Below are 6,540 nucleotides of genomic sequence, written 5' to 3' on the forward strand. Positions count from 1 at the left end.
AACCTCTTACCACCTCGGTTTCCCAGCGGGCCCAGCACTCTCACTAGTTTAGGAACCAGGCAGGGTTCTGCTTCCCACTGTGTGCCTGCCATGCGCCAGACTCTGGGCCAGGCCCTGGGGACTCTCCATCTGTAGGACTACAGGCGAAGATGGAGGCCAGGCAAAGGAATCACAGGCTAGAAATCAGCACACGGTGCCTCTGGGGAAAGGATTGATAGGAAAAGGGTACGAGGGAAACTTCCGGGTGGTGTAAGTTGATCTGGGCGATGGATATGTGGGTACATGCACATGTCAAAGGCATCACACGATACACCTAAGATGTGTCCGTTCAATTCTACCCGACGAAGACAGAATTCCTGTTACATGTACACACATGCAGTTTCTGTCCTCCAGGAGTTAACAGTCAGGTAAGACCCTGGCTATGAAAGGGCTGTGTGGTGGCTATAACTGCATAATAGAGACTCGTTTTTACACCACCAGGACGAGCCTCAGGCAGGAGGCAGAGGACCCGCTGTTTATCTGTAAGCTTCAGTGCTCCTCACTAGTCTTCCTCTCCTTGGGGCTTTTAACTTTTCTGTGGCCCAATTTTTCATTACTCACGCAAGAGATAAAAATACCTGCCCACCTACTTCTCAAGGCTGTTAAAGGACCGGAAAGATAATCGGCGTAAAAATGCTTAGTAAACTGAAAATCCAATGCAAATGTGTCGGCCCAGAAAAATTAAGCACAACCCCTTGTGCAAGATTGGTGGGGCTGGGTCAGACTGCACCACCATGCCAGATGGGCTGCTGCTTAGCTAGGCCAGGGGACCTAGGACTCCCTGCCTTCCCCGCCCCTGCATGTCTGTCCTATAGTGGACGGCCACTTCTTCCGTCACTATAACCCCAGAAGCGGCTTATGACACCATCAGGTGTATTTTGTTGACCCCTCCACGGCTTCTTGCTTCCAGGTTCTGGGAGAGCTTGATGGAGGAGGACTTACAAGACCTGGAGGGGCTGAGCAGCCAACACTTCTAGGCCCACAGCCCTCCAGGTCTCCCTGACTCCTTCACTGCCCCTTCCCTGAAGGGTCTCATTTCTTGCCTCTCCTCCCAACCCCTGGGAGCTTCCCTGCTTTTCTAAGGAGGCCCTCCTTGACCTCCTGGCAGGACACCACCTTATTTTTTTTTTTTTGAAGCAACCTCTTCTCCATTCTCCTAAGGATCTTGGACACCCATACACACGCACCTGGTGTGAATTTTAAGCCGCCCTGCGCTCACCAGAGACACAGAGACAGAAAGCAAGAAAGCACCCCCCAGGAGGGATGGCCACACCACAATCCCTTCTCCTCCATTCTCCTCTCAGGATCTTGGGCACGCACGCACACGTGCCTGGCTTGAGTGTAAGCCGCCCAGTCCAGGACTTGAACTGCAGTCAACTACATGGGAGTCCAGCAACATAGCCATTATGCCAACTGCTGGTCAAGGACATTGTCTAAAGGCATGGAGCCAGACCTCTGCAGCACACTTCAGAGACCAGATTGCCTAAGCAGCTTTCTCCTCTCAGGCCAGAACACCCTAAATCAATCCCAGGAGAGAGGGAAAGTTCTCACCACCTTGAAAAAGAGAGGAGCCCAGCGTCTGTGTTTGCACTAAAAATGTAGGCATGTTTCCACTCCAGAGACAATAGGGTCCAGGGGAGAGACCTCTCCCACTTTCAAAGCCTTCCTAAAATCCCACTGAAAAGCAGAGAACGTCAGTCTATCCTTTCCCTAAACCACCCATATAAGATTTAGCAATCATGAGAAGAGGAAAATACTAGAGGGAGCGCCCATCAGCGTCACAGACAAGACTGGCAGGACTTAAGAGCTGAAACAGATGGAGGACTGTGGTTTCGATGGTGGCGAGCTCTGATCTCCACTTCAGGTTCCCGTTCTTGATGCGAGGAAACCAGGCTAACCTTAAAAGGAACCTCTTTCCAGCGGCGCCTGTGAGACACCATTTTTATCAAGGTCGAGGGTGTCCACCCTTCTCCTTGCTGACCCAAGTTAATCTGGTGGTGTATTTACCAAGGGACATGGGTGGGACCACACCCTTATCCAGAATCTTCACCAACAATACCCTGCAGTCTGTATCACACCAAAGCAAACATCGCCTCCTTGGATCTTCACAATTAACCCAGGCAGCCGACAGCGCATTGGCGCCCCTCTTACAAGTGAGCAAACAGGTGGAACCACTTGCATCCGGTCACAGTGGACTAGGCCCGGACCCAGTTAGACCCAGACCTCTGGCTCTCCACCAGCACAGTGGCCACAGTCGTCCTGGGCGGTTCCAGATGCAGCCGTCGGGGGAGGACCGCTGCGAGACCCATGTCTTGTACCTGCCTCGATGTCCCTTCCCATTTCTGTGACTCTGCACTGACTCAATCCTGTTTCAGAACGACAAAACAGCCCTGTGCCTTTAGGCAGCACTCTCAGGACAGAGTTGTGGATGGGGTGGTCTCCTGAGGCATTGTTTTCTCACATACAAACCACACTACTGAGCCACATGGCGGTGAGGGTTCAGAGAGTAACTAGACGCGCTCCCCATGGCTGGCCCCGTGGCTTTTTCTCAGCTGTCAGATCTTGGCCTACACGTCACTGGCTCCGGATTCTCCTGGCCATGCCAAGTAGATCCCCCCTCACTCCATTTACTGCCGTATTACACTGCTTTTTCCTTCACCCAACTTAAAATGAAAGAGACACTTTGTTCTGATTACTGCTGCATCGCTAGCACCTAGCACGCAGTAGGCACTCAGATATTTAACCAAATGGAGGGACAGAATGGCTCTCACCAGATGTCCCTTACTATCTTGCAAATGGATTACAAATGTCGGTAACTGTTGAAGCTGAGTGTTAAGTATCTGGGAACTTCCTTCTAGTCTCTTGGTGTGTGTGAGAGAGAGATTTCATAGTATGTTTCAATAATGCAAACTTGCTTATCCCAGGATTTAAGAAGGCAGAACAGGCCTGAGTAGCAGACTTTAGTGGGGGCCCCCAGGAAGGTCTCTCTCTCCCTCCTACTGAGAAAGAGCAAGGCCTGCCATTGGCCACCGCGGTCCTTTAGCTGAAGGGCAGTAAGGCTGCGTGTGCAGCTGAGGGAGAGAAGCAGGAAGTCCTGGAACAGCTTTCCCCGTTCCTGAGACTGACAATGGAGAGTCGTTCCGAACAAGGTCTTTCCCGTACTGTTTGTTGGGACAACAGTAGGAGGCATTATTATCCCCATGCTTATTATATTTTTTCTCTCATTCAAAGCCTAATCCAAATGCTTTGAGTCAGACAGAAATAAGATTCAAACCCGAACGCCAGCGAACCAAATCTCCATTTCCTCAGGAGAATACCACCCGCCTACCTCGTGGGATTTAGAGGGAAACATAAAAAACGGGAGGGCACTTCATCTCACGCCAGACGCCGTGGCTGCTAGCTCCCTTGCTCCTGGGCAGCACGGGCTGTGTCTTTTATAATCCCAAGCACCTCCATCTAGCACAGAGCCTACGTACCTAATTAATTATTTGCTAAATTATAGAGACAAAAGGTTCACAAAAAGCCAACAGCAAGTGGCAGAACAGGCCCTCAGATCAACACTTCCACAAGGAGCCAAGTGTTTTCAGCAACACCAGGTTGCCTCCTCGGCGGTCAGAAAACTTTGCTCTCCCACTGGCAGTTTACTATGAGCTTGTGATAGGAGTTAGACCCCACTTACAGGTAGCTAGGTCAGGGTGCCTACAGGAAGTCACTGTGATTCTTTTTAATAAAGTCTCTGTTTTCCCTCTATGGTCTGGTTAACGTACATTATACAACCCTTTTACAGGTCTCTAAAGAATTTATGACTCCTTGCTAAAAAGGTAGGAGATAGGGATCCTGAACACACAGACAGGGTAAAGACCCAATGTGGAGTCACAGTATCTGTTTTCACTGCCAAAAGCTCAAAGCCACTGTAGCTAAGGGCAACTGTTTCTATTTAGTTACTATCTTCTACCAAAAAGTATAAAATACTATAGTCTGCTGACCCCACAAAGAATAGTGAAATGAGTCAGACTACCATGTAACTATTTTCAAAAGCCCACTTCCTTATCAAAATGCCAGCCCATTGCTTGGACTGCTAATATAAACCCCCGCACCTCCAGCTCCTCTTCAGCAAGCCATTCCGGCCCCCTCTCACTATATGGGTAGCTTGTTCTCCTTTCCTAATAAACTCAGCTTTACTCTCTTCTCTGTCTGCGTCTCTAATTCTTCATGAGTGTAAGACGAGAACCCGCACAGGAGTTAGGTTAGATCACCCAACACTCCTGCTTCATTTGGACCCAGCTACATAAATTAATTCAACGTAAGCAAACAAAACACTTTTTTATTTCATCCTTCACAGGCTTCCTCCCACTTTCTTTCCCTCTCTCATCTAAGATCCTTGCCCTGGGAAGTGCTGTTTTTCCCTACAGGAGAAACCCATTTCTCATATTTGTTAAAATGGTTTAAATGAACTGTAGTTATACAGTCGTGTAGCTCCTAAACTGTAAACTGCCAGCTCAGACCTGCAACCCCAGGCAGGACGGCAGGCCCACACAGCTGGCACACAGCTCCCGGCTCTGGTATCCGGCCAGGGTTCGCTGGCCAGCTTGCTGAGGCTCCAAAACCAGGGAACAGGCCTCTATGACCTCCCAAGTATTTTCCAGCCATCATAACAAAAGTGTTTTGAAGCCCAAGATGAAAGGATGTGATCAAAGAGGCCAAAGGTATAGGCTGCTAAGAGAAGCAAACAGAGATGGTTTCCATGTGATAGGGGACAGGAAATGTGTGGGCAGGAGGTGCTCAGGGCTGGGCTTCCCACCACTGCAAAGAATGGCAAGGAACAGACTAGGTACAGTGGTTGTGGTAAATGACTTCCGGCCCCACAAAAGAGCACAGAAAATAAAAATAAACCACGCTACAGAGGTGCTGAACTAAAGGCAGCAGGAAATCCTAAGCTGTACCTCACTCTCTATACAGTAGTACTCAAAATCAACTCAGTTAATGCATTTCAGCTTTAAAAAAATTAAAAATCAGAAATTCCAATTTGGAGGTGGGTGGGTGAAGCATTTCTTTAACCTTTAAGGAATAGCTCTATAGATAGTTCTATGCATATGGAGTTGAAAACATATAGCAAGAGAAACCTAAAAACAAGCCACCTAAAAATGAGCCTTTCACTAAATTTAAACCCAAAAGCACTGTGTAGGTTTTTGCTCTGTTGGAAATGGCAAAAAGACACACCAAAGATAAAAGTCCCCTGTTGATGGGAACTGGCATGGGTAAACCACAACCAAGTAAACAATGGCTAACCTGATATATGGGAACTTAATAGCTATCCCTTGTATCTAAAGACAAATTACAAGAAATTTAAAATGCTATACATCAAAGGCTCTGAACACTGTTATGTCTTCCTCGATGAAACTATTACTATTATTGTGTTTTCAACCCCTTTGTCTTGAAGTCCAGATGCTTTTCTTATTCAAAATAATCTTTTATTCAGTCTAGACTAAAAAATAACTCAGAAGCCTCCTAATAAAACTATGTGATGTTAGCATAAGCAAATTAAGCTGCCCAAGCATAATCTTAGTGAACCAGTACTCCTAGGAGTGGTAAACAAGGCCCATGGACCAAAAATAAGTTTTTGGAAAATTACATTGGAAAATAACCGTACCCATTCATTTAAGAAAAAGCTTTGTTGACTCCTGATCTAAAGTTGTTCTCCAAGTTCAGTGTGTATCCATTAGGTAGAGAGCTAATCATTGAGAGACCCAAGCTTTTTACCAGGCTCCCAGGTGATTGTGAGGTACACCAAAATTTGAAAATCATTGCTCTTTATCAGTGCTACTTAAACTTTCAAGTGCACACGAATCTCCTTCTCAAATGAGCTCCTAGATGGCAATACTGCTGGTCATTCAAATAGTGAGGAGGCAGAGCAGCACTCCTCCAACTTGGCTGCACACCAGAATAACCTGACAGCTTTACAAACTACACGTGAGACCCTACTCTCTAGCCCCCAAGATGGAAACAGAGCTGCTGATACCTGTGAGTATGCCCAGACTTCAACCAGCTGACCTGTGCTGTACCCAAGCCTTGTCATGAGCTCTGATCTTAGCCAAGTCACAAATCTGAGCCGCAATCTCCTCGCCTATCTGATGAGGACTGGAGCCCCTGAGAACAGCAAGAATAACAGGAGAATCTTAGGAGGTGCTCTGGATATACACACCCCCACACTTTTTGCACTCTGCTCACGTTATCTCCGAGATACACATTTCACTTTTCAACCCTAAACCATGTTGAAACAGATGTAAATGTGGAAGCATACACTTAGTTCAGTTTCTAACAAAGTGCTTAATGATGCAGTTCCAGGATATATTGTGTGGTAAGAGTGGAACTACCTGTAACAATTGAAGGATTAGTAAAGGATTACCTGCTCCAGAGAAAACAAAAGACTGCCATTTCACAAGGTTGTCAGCACTGCCTTATGTCATTAACTTCAAATACACTTAATAATAACAGGAGGTA

This window comes from Tupaia chinensis, unplaced genomic scaffold (genome assembly GCF_000334495.1).
Source record: "Tupaia chinensis unplaced genomic scaffold, TupChi_1.0 Scaffold000126_2, whole genome shotgun sequence".
Lineage (NCBI taxonomy): Eukaryota > Metazoa > Chordata > Mammalia > Scandentia > Tupaiidae > Tupaia > Tupaia belangeri.